Source organism: Phyllostomus hastatus, unplaced genomic scaffold (assembly GCF_019186645.2).
Source record: "Phyllostomus hastatus isolate PE091 unplaced genomic scaffold, TTU_PhHast_1.1 phas_contig_65, whole genome shotgun sequence".
In the NCBI taxonomy this organism is placed as follows: domain Eukaryota; kingdom Metazoa; phylum Chordata; class Mammalia; order Chiroptera; family Phyllostomidae; genus Phyllostomus; species Phyllostomus hastatus.
This window is the reverse complement of record NW_025333932.1, coordinates 2,167,129-2,186,484: the sequence shown is the minus strand read 5'-3', so window position 1 is coordinate 2,186,484 and position 19,356 is coordinate 2,167,129. Positions and strand designations below refer to the sequence as shown.

Below are 19,356 nucleotides of genomic sequence, written 5' to 3'. Positions count from 1 at the left end.
TTACAAGAAAGGAACACTAAGATTAAGACTATGATTGGCTATTTTCTTGACATTTTTATGAATGCTGCACTTTATTTTTGTTTGGTTTTTGATGGGATGGTAAAAACACTAAAACATTTTGTAAAAATTTTTAAATAGGTTTTTTGTTTGTTTTCTGGAGAGAGGAACGATACCATATCTTGTAAGAAGTCAAACCAGACTGTTTTTTTTTGCTACTAAATTTGCCTTTAATCTTATTGCTCTCAATATTAGAATCAAAGTATGAAAAATCTATACAAATGCAATGTTTACAAGAACTAGTTGATTTTAGGAGGCATCTGCTATAGTCTATTTTTATGTGGATGAGTACATGCCCTACTCCACAAAAATGAGTAAAGATAAAAATGTACTTTAAAAAACCCAGAAGGCAAACAGTAAGATGGCAATCATTCTAATTGTAAGTAGATTGAGTTTATTAGTTAAATGAAACAGAATGGCTGGATGGATAAAACAATTTCTTAACTATATTTGCTGCCTTTAAGAGATGCAGTTCAGCTCTAGACATATGCAGGCTCAAAGTGAAGGGATGGAAGACATTCCATGCAAGTGGAAATCAAGAGAAACTGCAATAGACATACGTGTATCAGAAAAAAACAGGGCAATTACATGACAAAAATATAGATAATCTAAAGATATTGCTAAATTTCTAGAAAAACACACCTATCAAGACTGAATCAGGAAGAAATAGAAAATCTGAACAGACCAGCCATAAGCAAAGAGATCAAATCAATAATCATACTAACCAAACCCCATGACCAGATGGCTTCACTAGTGAATTAATTAATTAATGTTTAGTAGAATTGAGGCCAAATCTTCTTAAACTCTTCCTAAAAATTGAAGAGTAGGGAATACTTCCAAACTCATGAGACAAGCATTACTCTGATACCAAGCCAGATATGGACATTATAAAAAAAGGAAATTGTAAATAATTGTCTCTGATAATCATAGATGCAAAAATTCTCTACAAAATATTAAACCAAATTCAAGAACACATTAAAAAGGATTATAGACTATGAGCAGTGGGATTTATTCCTGGAATGGATAGATGGTTCCACATACACAAATCAGTAAATGTCATAGATCACATTAATAGAATGAAAGGTAGGCCTGGGTGGCATGGCTCAGTGGCTTGAGTGGCAGCCTGAGAACTGAAAGGTTGCCAGTTTGCTTCCTGGTCAGGGCAACTGATTGATGTTTCATATATCAATGTTTCTCTCCTTCTCTTTCTCCCTCCCTTCCCCTCTCTCTAAATAAATAAAATCTTTAAAAAAAGTAGAATGAAAGGTAAAAATCACATGGTCATTTCAATAGATGAAAAAAAGCATTTTATGAAATACAGCATTCTTTTATGATGAAAACCTTCAACAGATTGGGTATAGAAGAAACATACCTGAATATAATAAAGGCTATATATGACAAACCCATGGTTAAATATTGTATCAATGGTAAAAAATGGAAAGCTCTTCTTCTAAGATTAGGAAGAAGACAAAATGCCCACTGTTACCAATGTTACTTGATGTGATATTGGAAGTTCTAGATAGAGCAATTAGCCAAGATAAAGAAACGAAAGTATCCAAGTCAAAAAGGAAGAAGTAAAATTATCACTATTTGCAGATGGTAGGATTTTGTATGTAGAAAACCCCAGAGACTCAACCAAAAAAACTATTGGAATTAATCAACAAATTCAGTAACATATGGGATATAAAAGGAACATACAGAAATCAGTTGCATTTATACACACTAATAATGAAACATCTTCAAAAGAAATAAAAAAGGTCATGTCATTTAAAATAGCATCAAAACCAACATAATATCTAGGAATAAATTTAGCCAAGGAAATGAAAGATTTGTACAACAACAGTGACAAGACTTTGTTGAAAGAAATAGAAGAAGACACAAACAAATGGAAGGACAAATGGAAGAATTGATATTGTGAAATTGTCTGTACTGCTCAAAGCCATCTATGAATGCACCACAACCGTATCAAAATTCCAATGGTATTCTTCACAGAAATAGAAAAAAAATCCTAAAATTTGGATGGAACCTCAAAAAACCTCAAATAGTCAAAGCAGTCCTGATATGGAAGAACAAAGAAGCATCACACTTCATGATTTCAAAGTATTGAAACACCATAATATTAGCATTTAGATAGACACATAGCAATGGAACAGAAGACAGAGCCCAAAATTAAATCTCCACATATACAATCAACTAATATTCAACAATGGAGCCAAAAACACCTTTTTGGGAAAGGATAGTATCTTCCACAAATGTTGTTGGGAAAACTAGATAACCACATGCAAAAAATAAAAAACTGAAAAGGAATTGGATCCATATCTTATACCACTTAACAAAAATTAATTCAGAATGGATCAAAGACCTGATAACTATAAAACTTCTTGAACAAAAAGGTAAGAAGGTTTTCAACATTGGGTTTGGCAATGATTCTTTTAGATAAGACACCAAAGGCACAAATCATATACAAGTGCTACTGTTACAGTGGCAAGTATGTGACAGTATATAACTGTATTAAATCAACTTGTATGTTTTAAATTTGCATAATATTATGTTAAATATTTCAATAAAATAAATGAACACTGTACACACAAATGTTAAAAATATACTTACCACAAACCCAACAATCTCAATTATTGGTACTTAGCCAGATGAACTGAAAACTTAGGTTCTCACAAAAACTTGAGTGTGAAATTTTATAGCAGCCTTGCTGGTAGCCTCCCCAAACTGAAATTAACCCAGATGTCCTGCAGCAGGTGAATGGATGTACCCACACAATGGAATACTTCCAGTACATAATAAAAGGAAACTGATGATCATGCAACAAAGTGGATAAATCTTAAAATCCCTCACTAAGTGAAAGAAGCCAGAACCACATATATTATAATTCTATCATAGTGGAATCACAGTGGCTGACGATGGTTAGGCTAAGGGAATGACTACAAACGAGCAACAGGAGTTTGGGGGATAAGGGAACTATCCTTCAGTACTGTGGCAGTGGATATACAACTATGCATTTGTCACAACTAGCAGAAATGTACTCCCCAAAGAGTGAATTGTACTTTATGCACATTTAAGTCAATCAATTAAGTACATTGGGTTAACTTTACTGAAGGGTTTGAGGAAAAAGATGTTGATGTAAGTAAATTTGGAAAAGCGTTTGGCTGCATGCCGTGAGGCTAAAGAGAAAAACTGCTTCAGCAAATGGTGAGGATGAACTAATGTCATACCAAGGATGGTGTTTTACAAGACCTGGATTTTGGAGTGGGACAAGAGGAGAATATCAGAAACTAAAGGAAAAGAGTAGTGTTCTTCCTAAAAGAGTTATGTAGACTCCTGGCCAAATTCCGTTTCACTTGCCTTCTCATTTGCATCTTACCTTGTAGATGAATTAACATAACCTTTATATGAATGATATAACTTTACTGCCTTGTACCTGTTCTGACTGCATTGCATGAGAGAACTGAGCCATTGTCCATATTTTTCTCTAGGGCTTTCCACAGAAGTGAATCACTACATTATTTCTAGCTTTACTTCTATCTCCTTAAAATACCAGCTCAGTGCACTTTGGAATTTTCCAGGTACATTGTTAGAGAAAGAGGCACAGGAGGAGGAGGACACCAGAATGTGGGTTCATTGTGCTTGGGGAAGGGTTCTAGTGATTGTTCAGAGAAATATTGAAAGGGGCCCAAATGGAGAATTAGTACTCCATTTGGAGTAAGGGTAAATGAAATTACCTGAATAAATATGTACCAAACACTAGAACTCACTTACCATATTTAAGTGTATCTTTTATCCTTATATTTAAAAATTGATTTAAAATGTAAGCTGCGATTCTTTTTCATGTAGATTTCGACACCTTTTTTTGTGTTCGTGCCAGGAACACAGTGTTCTGTTAAGTCATTCAGTGACGAAGATTGCTGGCTTGCTGCCAACCAGGGTTAAGTTCATTCAGATAAGTTTCAGTGTAGATTCTGAACTAAGTGAGGGATACTCTTCTTGTGTGTGGCATGTTAGGGGGCCTGGAGAATTAGTTTTTTTAAAACACAATTATTAATACTTTTAGGATTTCATATGCAAACAATACTTTAATACTTATACAACCTTCTTGTCTGCTTATTGATTTTCCATTCCTGAATTGGTGAAATACCACAGCTCTCCTAACCATACCAGACAAGTACCAAATATTCACTGAAGGGACTCTGCTGTCTCATTTAACATACTACTCTGTACCGCTAAAGGAAACATATATTCAGTGCTTTTCTCAGTCAGGTATGGAATTAAAAACTGGGAAAGGTGGCTTAGAAGGAATAAAAATACAGTGATAAGGATATTTTTACCTTCATCTCTCCATTTTTAAATATATTTATTTTTTCATTCATTGGAATGAATGGTTCTTTCTTAGTCCCTTTCTTCTTCTTTACTATCTATGTTTTCCAGTCACAGAAGTGCATGCATTGACCCTGTTGTATTCAAAGTGCAGTAAGTATACAGACAGTTAAGGATCAGAGCAGTTTTGCCCTAATATTATACACATTTAAATAATTTTTCCTAAAAATATTTAATTTGTGTATGTGTGAGTGAACAAATGTATCTTACCTTATAACCAGGTGACTAGACCTCCAAGAAATAACCTTTTTTCCCCTAGATGGTACACTGATTAACCAAGGTGATTAAGTTTGTGCAGCTAATGATGGTTTTAAAGAAGGCTTGATTGATTACCTTACTGTCTGTTAGAATATGTGTTTTTTTTATTTTTAATTTTTGGCTAATATCTGGTGATATTTCTTTGATCACTGTCTCTCTTACTCGTTAATGTTCTTTTAGAGTCTGGCAGGATGCCTGTCCTTGGCTGCTTAACATGTATTTACAGCCTGGCTGGTTAATGGATAACAGTTACAGGTCAGACTCATGGTGATGGGAGTGATGGAGCAGTTAGGGCTGGGAACCTGTTTTCTATAATACAAAATAAAACACAAATACATGCTTTCATAGACACTTATTAAGTATTTAAAATCAAACATATCAAAAAGCTGTAATATAAACGTTCTTTGGGACATTTTTCTGCATGGATTACATTGGCCGGGCTTGCAATGAAGCTCGCATGGAAGAAACTTTTTTTTTAACCCCTTAAATCTTCCTTTGGCAAAAAAATACTCATTTATTGCACTTCCAAGGACCTTTGAACAATATTAAATATTTTTAATATGATTGAATATGTATGAATTTCTCAGAAAACCTTAGAATGTTAACTGCTGGAAGGAGTATACTTCCATTTTTTCTCCTTCAAGAAGCATATTGTAGTTGTTAGCTGAAAGTTAGGGTTTAGGTATTATATCACCATAGCACCCTTTGCTTCTATAGTGCCCTTTCTCATTGCTCCCAGTAATCAATGCCTTATTTGCTTTTCTCCCCACAAAATTGTAAGTTTCTTCAGGACCAGGATTATTATGAATAAGTGAATAAATGAATGAGTAGAGGGAAGACATGCACATGGATAGTGGCAGGAATTTTAAAAAAACTGGTGGCAAAAACTCATCTACTCATGAATTAAATACCTATATCTATGGTGAAAGCATAACCAAATATAATTATTTAAAAATTCAGTTCTCATGAAAATAGAACTGGTGATATTATAATTTTTGATTCTATATTTATTTCATTAAATGTCTCTACTTTTACAAGTTTTACACCTATAATGAGGGTGAAAGGACAAAGTTACAGGATCAGAATTACTGTCGTGAGAGGATAAATTCAGTGTTGGCTCTCTCTGAGTGTCCCTTACTACTCAAGCTTTCACTGAAGTAGCTGAAAACACGTAACAAAATGCACATCATCATATAATCAGAATTTTTCACTGTGAGTAAAGTTAATAAGAGACACATTCTGTACTTCATTAAGAAAAATAGTTAAATTAGTATGTAATAAGTATTCATGATCACATGTATTAGTCATTTGAAAACCTATTACCGAAATTTTACATGATAATGAAATTTTCAGTAGACTGCTCTTTAACAAAGCTAATGTGTCCTATGGTTGAATATATGGTTATGATCTGTATAATTTATATTTCCAAAAAATGTTTTCATGGAAAACACTGTTGAGCAGACAATGTGTTTGTAGTGGGCCGAGGCAGGGAGGGGTTGCATCCGATACCTAAAGTAAGACAGATACAGGGTGGGGCAAAAGTAGGTTTATAGTTGTATGTGAAATGGAGTAGTCTTATATTCATATTTATTAGTTATTATATCATTTTCCATATGAACAACAGTAAACCTACTTTTGCCCCGCTCTGTATATACAGAAAGCCCTAGAAAATTTGGATGCTAAACTTCAGTTTTTAATGATAATGATAGCTGCTATTTTGAGAGTTTCTACCTCATATGTAGTAGTGCTGCAGAATATACTTTCATATTTAATTTCCACAGTGATCCTGTTGAAATAGGTATCACTGTCTTTCGGTTGCCTATGGGATAACTTGACTGTTTCTCAAATTAAAAACCTGCCTAGCAAACAGTAAATGCTAGTAAACAGTAGATGAGGATATCCAATGGAATCTTTGAATTAGTTCATAAGAGAAGAAGAATTTCCCTGTATTCCACTCATCAGCTTCAGTACTCATGTAAAAGGTTTTGATTTTTTAAAAAGTAGGAAATTAAGGAATAGAGAGAAGAGTATTAATTTATCAAGTAGGTGTATATATATATATAGAGGAACAGATTAAACGTTCTTTTTTTAATATATTTTATTGATTATGCTATTACAGTTGTCCCATTTCCCCCCTTCTCTCCCCTCCACCCTGTACCCCCTCTCCCACCCACGTTTCCCCCCTTTAGTTCATGTCCATGTGTCATACTTATGAGTTCTTTAGCTTCTACATTTCCCGTACTATTCGTGCCCTTCCTCTATCTATTTTCAACCTACAATCTATGCTACTTATTCTCTATACCTTTTCCCCCCTCTCTCCTCCTCCCACCTCCATGCTGCTAGCCCTCCATGTGCCCTCCATTTCTGTGGTTCTCTTCCTGTTCTAATTGTTTACTTAGTTTCTTTTGGTTTTGCTTTAGGTGTGGTTGTTAATAATTGTGAGTTTGCTGTCCTTTTACTATACTTGTCTTTTCTTTATCTTCTTTTCTTAGATAAGTCCCTTTAGCATTTCATAAAATAAGGGCTTGGTGATGATGAACTCCTTTAACTTGACCTTATCTGAAAAGCACTTTATCTTCCCTTCCATTCTAAATGAGAGCTTTGCTGGATAGAGCAATCTGGGATGTAGGTCCTTGTCTTGCATGACTTGGAATATTTCTTTCCAGCCCCTTCTTGCCTGTAAGGTCTCTGGAGAAATCAGCTGACAGTCTGATGGGAACTCCTTTGTAGGTTACTGTCCCCTTATCTCTTGCTGCTTCTAGGATTCTCTCCTTCGTTTTTACCTTGGCTAATGTAATTATGATGTGCCTTGGTGTGTTTCTTCTTGGGTCCAACTTCTTTGGGGCTCTCTGAGCTTCTTGGATTTCTTGGAAGACTGTTCCCTTTGCCAGATTGGGGAAGTTCTCCTTTATTATTTGTTCAAATACGTGCTCAATTTGTTGCTTTTCCCCTTCCCATTCTGGTACTCCTATAATTCGGATGTTGGAACGTTTAAAGGTGTCCTGGATGCTCTTAAGCTTTTCCTTGATTTTTTGAATTCTCATTTCATCATGGTTTCCTGCTTGGTTGATTCTATCTTCCTTCTGGTCCACTGTATTGTTTTGAGACTCAGATTCCTTCCTTTCACTATTGGCTCTCCTCCGCGTGTCTTCCTGCATCTCTTTTATGGTAACCTGCATCCTTTCATCTAAATTGCGCCCAAAATCAACCAATTCCGTGAGCTTTCTGATCACCAGTGTTTTGAACTGTGCATCTGTTAGCTTGGCTATTTCTTGGTCGCTCCAAAGGATGAGTCCTGGGGGACTGATCTGCTCTTTTGGATACATGTCTTTCCCTGTCTCTCTTTTTTTTTTCCTAGTCTGGTCGCTCTTGTTATGGTGGGGGGTGGAGCCTTAGGTGTTCACGGGGGCTGGGTACCCCATCGCTAGATTGTGACGTTATATGTGGGGGCAGGGGCGGGAGCGGGGACGGGAGGGAACAATGGTGGTAGTTCTGTTCTCCTGGGCTCAGACCCTTCTCTGGGCTCCTGGGCTGCGAGCTCTGCCGTGGTCCACAATCGGTGCCTCACTGGGTCCGCCAGCTGCAGCTTGCATACTCAGGGATCACTGCAGCGTTCTTGCGCCCTGGACGGCTGTCGCGCCAATTTCGCGCCAAATTTTCCCCGACCTCCGAGCGCCGCTGATCTGCGCCAGCCCCGCGCCCGCCCGGCTCTTCGTCTCCTACCGGTCTGGATGTACGGGTCTACTTCAACTTCTTGGCTGTCCGACTTCCATTCAGATAAATCTTCTGTCAGTTCTGAGTGTTATTCTGTCTGTAAATTATTGTTGTTCTAATCTTGGTTGTGTGAGGAGGTAAGGTGCGTCCACCTGTTCCTCCATCTTGCCGGAAGTCCAATTAAACTTTCTATACTAACTTGCTTCTTGTTCATCTTAGATTATTCCACAAATGTCTGGGCATGGAGCACTTTGGTATTTGTATCTGAGGGAGGGAAAATGATTTCCCCATATTTCCATTTTTTGACACCCACTCCCAGCTACCTGTTAGAACTTGACACATTTATCTTGCCTGTGGGGGAGTCTGTCAGCACTCTGCTGTGCTCAGTATATATCTTGTAGTTTTTCAAGATATCCCACTAGGCCCTAGGATATCTATCTGAAAAAAGGACTGAGTGGAGGGGTGTAGGAAGGCCAAGGGAAGGAGGAAATTTCCTTAAGTCAAACCTCTTTTATTTATCTTATTTTTATTTCCTTATTTCACTTTGAATATGGGTTACTTTTTTTTTTTTTTTTTGGTATGATGGGACAAGATAGCATTTATTTTCCTTACCATACAATTTTTGGTTCTTTTTATTGAGCTGAAACTTCTACAGAGGAAAGCAGAATAATTCTCAAACTCATTTTCTTAAATATTTGCTTTAGTTTTATTTTTTACTTATAAAAAATAAATTCAAAGTCTGGAATTTAGACTTCTGAAAAAATGGGGATGGTGAAGGAGAGAAATAAGGAGATCTCTTTGTTGAGCACATAGTGTTTTACAAGCTGCATGAAGGTCAGTAAGTGATATTAGAGAACATAAAATATACATATGATTTTATATTCATGATGTCCAAGGCATGGAAAAAACTAGTATCCTTTGATAAATGATTAGGTAAAGAAGATTTGGTACATATGTATAGTGGAATACTACTCAGCCATAAGAAAAGATATACTGCCATTTGCAACAACATGGATGGATCTTGAGAATATCATGCTAAGTAAAATAAGTCAGAAAAAGTAGAGAACCATATGGTATCACTCATATGTAGGATCTAAAACTTAAACAAGCAAACAAGACAAACAGAATCTCATAGACACAGACATCAGTACTGTGGTTACCAGAGGGAAAAGGGGAGGTGAATGATATAGTAAATGGTAAAAGGGGTTAAATATACGGTGATGAAAGGAGCTTTGATTTTGGGTGGTGAATACACAATGCAATGTACAGATTATGTATTATACAGTTGTACATTTGAAACCTGTATAATTTTATTAACCAATGTTACCCCAGTAAATTTAATAAAATTTAAATATATATATATATATATATATATATATATATATGTATGTATGTATATGTATATATTTTTAACTGCAGTTTTAGGGGATTTGTAAGTGTTTAGTCATTAAAATATGTGTGGCGTAAGCATATTTTATTCTGACAGTATTTGCTGTCCAGCCTGTTAAGAGTTGCCATCCTTATTTATCAAATCTATTAACAGTAAATTGCATTTTGGCAGACCATTTTACTTTTTTTAAATAAATATTGAAAATTATTGGTTTTTAAATATTTTATTTATTTATTTTTAGAGAGGGGAAGAGAGGGATCAATAGAGGGAGAGAAACCTCTCACACACCCCTCACTGGGGACCTGGCCCACAACCCAGGCATGTGCCCTAGACTGGGAATCAAACTGGCCACCATTTGGTTTTCAGGCCAGCATTCAATCCACTGAGGCACACCAGCCAGGGCTTAAAATAGTTTTATCTCCAAATAAACTTATGCCAAAAATGAGTTTGTCCCATTTTCATATGTGACAGGAGATAGAACCTAACAGATTTTCTAAATTTAAGATTACAGTTTGAGGCTTGGATCCCTTTATACCTACTTCATACTAGTCATGTAAAGAGCAAATGATTAAATAAATTCATATATTTTCTCTCTGTAGTTGTTTCTAAACAGGAATGGTATTGGCTTAGATTGTTTAACAAGAATTTGTTTCTCAGTTCAAGAGCACTATCTGACCCTTGATATTACTTAAGTGACAAAATTTTAAAGATCTTGTGTTCATAGAATGTGTTTCTTTTTATGAGTTATCATCCTGCCCATAGATTTTTACATTTAAAAAGTTAAAATGTAGGGTACATATACACCCACACCCATTCATACATCTTACTTAATTTTCTTTGCATTATTAAATTAATCACAATAAGTGTTCTATAGTTTGTCTAACTGGATGTAATTAGAGTTAACATTTTTATATACTTTACCGTATTTTCATCTTACGACACTAAGTATAGTGTGACTAGAATTTCATAGCTATCTGTGATAAGAATGAGGCATTGAGGTCTCTGGCCCTTTTACTTTTACAGATTTTTAGTACAGTTTTATATTACTCACTGTGGCACATTAGATGAATAATTTATGTCACCTCAGTTATCACTGTATTTGGACATAGTGTTAGTTCCCAACTTTGACTGCTTTTTTTTCTTTGAAAAACACCGCAGGTGAAGGCTTCTGCTTGTTTGGGGTCCCAGGAGTGTCCGACCATGTTTAGGATCCTGAGAAGACCTTCCTTTCTGGCTATGCCCTTGGAGCAGAAAGGAAAAGAGTGTTGATGAATACAGGATAGTGATTTTATGTCTTACCTTTTCTTTAGGGATGAGGATGGGGTATAGATATATTTTTATTATTTTTTCCATTTTCCTAGAAAATCAATTTAAGCACTACAGATAAACTTGAGAATTTAGATCACCTGACATTATGCCCTATGGATTTTATAAGTGCCCTACAATTTATGGTCGAGGTCATCTCATCCCTGAAAACAGTATATAGTCATTGTGTGTGTTTATATGTGTATGTGTATTTTTTGTCTTACGAATGTGTTGTGAATGGTAGTTCTGGAATGTATAACTAACCTTTTCCTCCCAGATACTCTTTCTGCTCCAAAAAATGTAATCTCAATAACAACAAGCCGTAACACTGGGATTGGGATTTGCTTTCATATCAGATTATATGGGTGGTATGCATATGTAGAACTGTTTGAAAGAGCCTAGAAAAATTTATCACTGTATTTCACAGAAATGAAGAGACTAGCTTTCCCAGTAGACAGGCAACAAGAAGCAGTCTCAGTTTCATTGTTCTGTGGCTAATTATTTCTCAGTAGTCCTGGAGTGGACAAACTTTAATTCATTCTCAAATTCAGTGAGCCTGGAGAAAGTTATTCTGCTCACCATGTTTATCATTGATTCATTTTAAATATATAAGAACAAGCTCCAGGATAGGATGCCCATGAATGCCTGTAGACCCAGGTGGGTGGTAGAACCAGTAGGGCCTAGAGAACCCTGCCTGATCGGAAAGGCCACCCTGGCTGAGGATGAGGGCTGTTAATAAGCTCTAGTCAGCTGTTGCTGTGCAGTATGTGATTTCAGCATTTCCAGATCCTTACAATTTCAAGAGAAGTTATCAATATCGATCTGTATATGAAATCACCCAATTTCTACATGTTCAAGTGAAAACTAAAAACCAAATGTAAAAACTTTGTAGGCTTCCCTAAACACAGACTGGATATTTGATAACATAAGGGGAATTTAAAAAATTTAGTTGTCCCTGGCTGGTGTGGCTCAGTGGATTGAGTGTCGGCCTGCAAACCAAGGGGCTGCCAGTTTGATTCCCAGTCAGGGCACATACCTGGGTTACAGGCCAGGTCCCAAGTACTGGGCGCATGAGAGGCAACCACACTTTGATGTTTCTCTTCCTCTCTTTCTCCTTCCCTCCCCCCTAAACATAAAGAAATAAAATCTTTAAAGAAAAAATGTAGCTGTGATAATTGTATGATGATTGTAGAATAATGAAAAGTCCTTATCTTTAGAGGAAAAAAAACCAACTCTGCAGGGCCAAAAACAAAAACTTGTCCACTGGTTGCCAGTTTGTATCCTGTGCTTTTTTATAAAAAATATTTTTTAAAATTTATTTTTAGAGAGTGAGGAAGGGAAAGAGAAAGAGGGGTTGAGAAACGTCGATGTAAGAAACATCAATTGGTTGACTTGTGAACACACCTGGGACTGAACCTGCAACCCAGACATATACCCTGACTGGGAATTGAACTGGTGACTTTACGCTTTGTGGGATGACGCTCAACCAACTGAGCCACACTGGTCAGGGCTCCTGTAATTTAAAGTATCCTGGGGTGCCCATCGGAATTGTTCTTGGAATTGCCAAATCACAAACATAGCTTTGGTGCCATTTGCATTCATGGTAGGGGCGGACTGATTCAGCCAACATTTATTTATTGTTTATGGTGACCATTCACATATTATTTCACATCTTACTTAAATGCTGTTGTGCAATTTAATATTGAAAATAAGTGATGAATGACACTGATAAAACTAAAAAGTATACAACTGATAAATGGATTAAATGATCAGAGTTACATAAAAGGGGCTACTTAAACAACAAGTACTGTGGCTTTGTGTAGGTTCTCCTGTGACTTCAGTTTTATCATCCCTAAAGTGGGGATAGTACTGTCTATTAAGAGTTAGTTGTCAGGTTCAAATGGGGCAACATGAGAATAAAAGTGCTTAGTAAATGGTAAAGCACAGTATAAATTTGTTATGACAGTAAGTCATTTTAATACCTCAGTTCAGGGCATACTGAGCACTTTTCATCCATCTGACTTACTAGTAAGGAGGAGACAAGATGAGTATACCTTGATTCTGGTTTTTTGGATCTGTGACATATTGAACCTCCCAGGAAGGGCCTGCTTGGGGACTGCAGTAGTACTCTGTGCTTAGTGAGCCCACTGTCCCAGGAGAGGTTACAAGCTTGGACTGGATAAGTCTATATTAGGCAGACAGGAATTGAAACCAAGTATTCAGATGTGAGTTCTACTCAAAGCAGTGGTTTTCCTAGGGTCGTCCCTTGGAGAAGGGACCAACCAGCAATAGCACCACCATCTGGAAACTTGTAAGAAATGTAGATTCTTAGGCCTCCTACAGATCTCCAAATCAAAACCTGGAGGTGGGGCCAAGCCATCCATATTTTCTTATGCTCTGTAGGTGATTCTGTTATTTGAGGGTTGCTGAGGTAGAGAGCCATACTGAGGAGTAGGAATGTCTGTGGGAGAGTGAGTAGCCGTGGAGCTAGCATGTTAGCAGAAGATCAAGACCTCAGGGTCCATGAGCACCAGTAAGGGCAGGAACACCAGCCTGAGGCCAAATTTTTTTTAGTTGGTTTAATTTGGTCTGAGAAAGGAGGAACCCTCGGTCATCAGGGACACGGCTGCTTCTAGACTGGCCTCTGGTGCAGCTGTCTAGCCCAGAAGCTCTACATGCTTCACAGCCTTCTTGACAATCTGAGGTGTAGATCTTGGAGTAGCCAGAGTAAACTGAGGAAAGCATATTGGCGGCCAGTGTAGGAATGTGAGCATAGGTACTAAAGCCCAATAGATGTGGAAGTTGAGTGCTGTGAGGCAGTGTGGGGTGTGTGCGTGTGCATGTAGGTGCACACAGCAGGGCTGGTAGTAGTGCACACACCCGTGAGGCTGGCATGGTAGAGGCCTGTTTTGCTGTCCCAGAAAACATCTGTGGTGCTGTACCTGAGCGGCTGTGCAGTGAGATGGCCTGTCTGTCTTTTATAGCTAACAGTCACTTGTGTCATCTTAGAGTCCCAGGGTGGTTGTGATGTGCAGTCAAAAGCACCCATTTGAAATGCTGTTGCTGTGTGGAAGTCTGACTGATGGGTCTTCCTCTGTGCCTGTGATATGCAAGGCTGCCTGGAGCATACCTCTCTCCATATAGTGTTAGGCCTAGCCCCATCATAAGTATTTTCTCCCATTACTCTTTGATCACACATCTTTGCATGTTAGCCATATCAGATTTCTATTATTTTTAGAATATACTTTGTGTTTTCTTCTTTGTTTTAAATGAAATAAATTAGATCTACAAAAATGTAAAGAAAAATTAATGTACACTCATAAATCTGCACAGCCTGAGACATAAAACATTACAGGTAGAATTCAGGCCCTTTCCACCATCTTAATCCATGTTTTCCTTTTCTTTTCTTTTTTTTTCTGGCCAGGATCACCTCATATTGCTAAAATCTCTTAACCAAATCCTGTTCCATCTTCACATTGTCAGCCCACATATCCCCTTCTCTACCAAATGATCTGACAAAGCAGTGAGTTTGTCAGGGGAGTCCCATAGGCTAATTCATGTGGCAAAAGTGTCTCTGAAGGAATTCAAAGGCATAGAAGATACAGTTGCTGTTGAATTTATTTAGGTAGAAGAATATTTCAAATTCTTCAATTTCTTATTTTTTTTTTGTTCTTTTCTTGCCTACTGTTCCAGCCTGCAGCAGTAATCTCTCAAGAAGGAAGTAGAATAGATAGTTAGTTGTATTATTGAAATGATGCTTAAAAATATAATACCCACTTTCTGACTTTTTTTATTCAGAAGAGCAAAAACATGTTCTGTGCTGCATTTCAGTGCAGGAGCCACAGAGCTCACATCTAGTTGGGAGTGTGGTGCTGCCAATTTGTTTTCTAGGTAGTTTGTTCTGCTCTCTCCTCCCCCTCCCTCCTCCTCTTTCTCACTCTCTTACTGGGTAACATATTTTGGGGACAAAAAGGAAGATGGCTGATAAACTTATATAGAGTCTACTACATTTATTTGAAGGTAGGAATCTACATTCTAAATATACTTGGATCAGTTTTATTTTTTATTTTTAAATATTTTGTTTATTTTTAGAGAGAGGGGAAGGATGGGAGAAAGAGAGGGAGAGACATCAGTGTATGGTTGCCTCTTGCACACCATTCTATTGGGGATCTGGCCTGCAACCCAGGCATGTGCCCTGACTGGAAATCGAACCGGTGACCCTTTGGTTCGCAGGCTGGCACTCAATCCACTGAGCCACACCATCCAGGCCAGGATCATTGTTTTAAAGAAGAATGTGGAGAAGAAAGAATAAACTCTCTGTGCTCGGTTATTGCTCCTGTAAGAGTATTTTTCAGTTAATTATGAAATAAAAGATTTGGTTCATGATGAGAGTATATTGTGCATTTTGCCTAGAATAGTAAGTGATCATATTTAATCTTGTGTGGGCTTGAAAGTGACTTCAGCCTTTTTCAGACTCTTGCATGCCTTTACCCTCTTGGCCATCAAGCTAAGGATATTGTGAGCTAGGTCTTCTGTCTGTGCCTACTGCATCCTTGATCCAGACCCTGGAGCTTGAGCTCTCAGTTGAAGTTCACTTGAAGAGCCATTGCCATTAGGTTAGCCTAATCTGGGTCAAAAGCTATCAAAAGAACACTGAATATTGTTCCAAGCAGTGTTACGATAACTGTTGGTTTTTATCTCTTTTTTATTGAGTTGTTGTATAATTGACATATAACGTGATATTAATTTCAGGTGTATAACATAATGATTCGATATTTGTATATATCATGAAATGATCACCATAGTAAGTCTAGTTAATGTCTACCAAGCAGTGTTATTGATCTTACAACTTCAAAGCAAGTTTTATTTTTCTTACATGTAAGGTATAGAACCTATTTCTGCGTGAGGGACTAACTCTACTAGTTTAGGTCTGCATTTACTTACCAGTTGGCAGGCCCCAGTTTCTTTTCAGTTCTCAAGTTGAATTCCCATTTGGAAAATATCTAATGTACTTTTGATTTTTTTTCAGTTGTAATAAATCTTACAGACTATGATTTGAATTTCTAGAAATGTTTCCCAGGAAGTTTTTTCAGTCGCATTTCTGGTAAAGCAGGCCACATAATCCAAAAACTTTTTAAAAATGCAGCTTCATCTTTAATAAAGTTTTGTTTCTCTGGGTTTGTGAGCAAAACTTGTCTTGGATCTCTAAATATTTCAGAGTCTCAGATGAGTTTCCAGGTTTTCTCTACATGCACATAGGCAGGTAACATATGGATGGATAGTCTTGTTTATTTTTTGTTTTGAAATACATTTGACATATAACATTGTATAAATTTAAGGTATACAAAATGTCAATTTGATACATTTACATATTGTAATAAGACTGCCACTCTAGTTATGACTACCACTCTAGTTATACCGTAATTACCACCTCTCTCACATTATATGCTTATTTCTCCTTAGTGGTGGACATATTTAAGTTCTAGTCTCTTAGCAAGTTTGATGATTATAATATATATTGTTGTCTATATTCATATATTGTGTATTTGATCTTTAGAACTTATTTGCTACTCACTCTTAGTTTGTATCCTTAAATAACATCTGTTCTGTCTCTCCACCCCTCATTTCCTGGTACACACCATTTTACTCTCTGTTTTTACAAGTTCAGCTATTTTGGATTCCACATGTAAGTGATATTATACAGTGTTTGTCTTACTCTGTCTGACCTGTCTCACTTAGTATAATATGCTCCATTTAGGTTGTCCCAAATGACAGTATTGGACAGTGTTGACTCTGGAGTGGGCACCCTTCTGTGTACAGGTTTTGCACATGCCCTCATCTGCTCTCATAGCAGACCTGTGGCTTGTTTCCCTGGTATGTATCTGCACTGTATACAAAAGGTATCCATAAAGTTTGGAGTGTATTACTAACATAACTTGTTCTCTTCTGCCAGAGAACCTGGATCAGGTACAGTCCTAAATATAAATGCAGATTTCTGTAAGCTTCAGGCTTCTCTTCTGGGGTATTGACCTTTATAATAAGCCATGAACAAATTTGCTCTCTCCCTGCACTTGCAGAGGTAGCTCTGCCCCAGCTTCTTTATATAGTGAGTTCACATGGTCCATGCACCATTAAAAAAGATGGGAGCCTGCTCACCCCTGTCCCCATCTACCCTGAGTTCCCTTACCCTAACAGGCAAACACTAATGTTAAAATCTTCCAAAGATTAAATTAATGTATATGAAGATCTATCCCCCACCCTTTTTAGAGAGTATACTTGACACATAGGTCTGCACTCTAAGTGGATGTTAGTGTACCCAAATCTACTTTTTACCACTATGGTGCAGTGTTCTAGAGGATGGCGATAAATGCTCATCTGTTTAGCCATTCCAGTGTGAGTGGACTTTTCATTTGTTTCTCTTCTTTTACTTGTGAAACAAAGTCTCTCTAATACACATAACCATTTGCACATGAAACTGCATGTTTTCCAAGCTCTATTCCTCTTCCTACTTTAAAGTTTCTTTTGTTAATGTGTCTTCAGTGTTTAAAGGTAACTTATTTTCCTAGACTCTGTTTTCTGTTCACTGCCATTTTAAGAATCTTAAATATAGTTTAATTCAAGCATTAAAAAGGCAAAAAAAATTGTGCATTCTGAAGAGAAAGCAGAGTATAATTCAAACATTAAATAAATTTATTCATATTCAACTCTGGATGGTTAGTTGTGCTGTTACATCATTTCTGTAGAGACCAAAGTGGATGGCCTACTTTATTAACCTTTATTCTAAAGATTTTGTTTTCCCAGGCAAGGAGAGATCAAGATGAAGAGATTATAAAAATGAGTGAAAGACTAAACCTGGATATGTGGATGGATTATAGGGAGAAGTAACTATTTGTCTAACTTCTTGTGTATGTTGCATAAGAGGCTGAAGATATGAAAAGGAATATATATGTATGTATACTTTAAACACAACACAGACATGCATACAGAGTTCTTGATACAGTGGGAAAGGTTCGATGCACCTGTTAGAGTGATACGAACCAGAGCAAGATAAGGAAAACATCAGGTGGTATGACTATAGAAGACCTTGAAGCAGATTGTGGGATGAGAGTGATCAAAAAAGTCTTTGTGGAGCTTGACTCTTCAAGGCTAGTCTGACTGAAAGAGCAACTAAGCAGAGGCCTGAGGCTGGGACTAGAAAGGTGAAGTGTCTAAATAGCTGATAGTGTCATATTGTTAGACCTTAGTTCTTGAGTTCATCTGAGAAAGAATTCAGAGGCAGTAACTCTAGTGCAAGTTTATTTAGCCTTTTGGAGAGAAAGTCATTGAGGCTGAAGAAGTGAACAAGCTGGACTGCATGGACTCAGGAAACAAGTTACAAAGGCAAAACAAGGGCTCTTGGAGCTTAGGAGGAAGAAAGCAAAGGATACATGCCTAAGGAAAGAAGTGATAGGAAAGGTGTGGGCATAATAGAAGGGCGGGGGGCGGGGGGAGAGAACGAGAACACACTGGGTCCTTTGCTTTAAGGGTTTTTATCTGTTTTCTAAAGGAAGGATTTTAGCAGAGTCTCAGGGGAGGATCTTAGTAAAATATTCACCAGCTTTCCAGTTGTGTCCTTTCAGGGTCATGGTGTCTACTGATTGGTTGGCACTATGGTAGAGAGTCATTAGAGAGTCATTAGCATCTGGTCCTCAGGTTGGCCATGACTTACCTACCTTTGATTTTGCTGCTTTTCTGGACCTGGGGCTGAAACACAACCAAGGCCTAGATTTTAACTACAGTTTGACCAAAATTGTCTCTCTGGTCAACAGACCCGAGGCTTTGTTCCTAAGATTATTTAATGCTGATCAGAACCTCATTATCCTGAGGACTTACTACTTCATGGAGTAGTCATGCAAGGGAAGAGGCAGCAGGTGAGTCAGGGGACTGGTTGAGGCCAGTTTGAATCAGCTGTCTGCCTCAGTTTCCCCATTCCACCTGCCAAGGAAGTTTCCTAACCTCTTACTATACTACCTCAGTGTGGACGTGAATGATGGGGTTTGAAGTATGAGTTTGGGGCTCTGGGAACAGCTGAGTGTTGGCCTTGAGTACTGCAATGAGTCCTGATATTGTTTACTGGAATAAGGGGCTGCTGTGAGTTCCTGAACAGAGAATACTGAATGCAGTGTTGGGTGTTTATTGGTAGTCATTTTAGGATGGGGTCAGTATGTACATGGACAGAAAGAGAAGAAAATGGCAGGGAGGTCAGT

The 19,356-nt window shown here is 37.5% G+C and overlaps 1 protein-coding gene across 3 annotated transcripts in view; it reads left to right on the top strand.

Moving 5' to 3' along the window:
- SPIDR (scaffold protein involved in DNA repair) overlaps positions 1-19,356 on the top strand; it is a 388,722-nt gene that overhangs the window by 54,023 nt on the left and 315,343 nt on the right. The gene's annotated exons all lie outside the window — the stretch shown is intronic.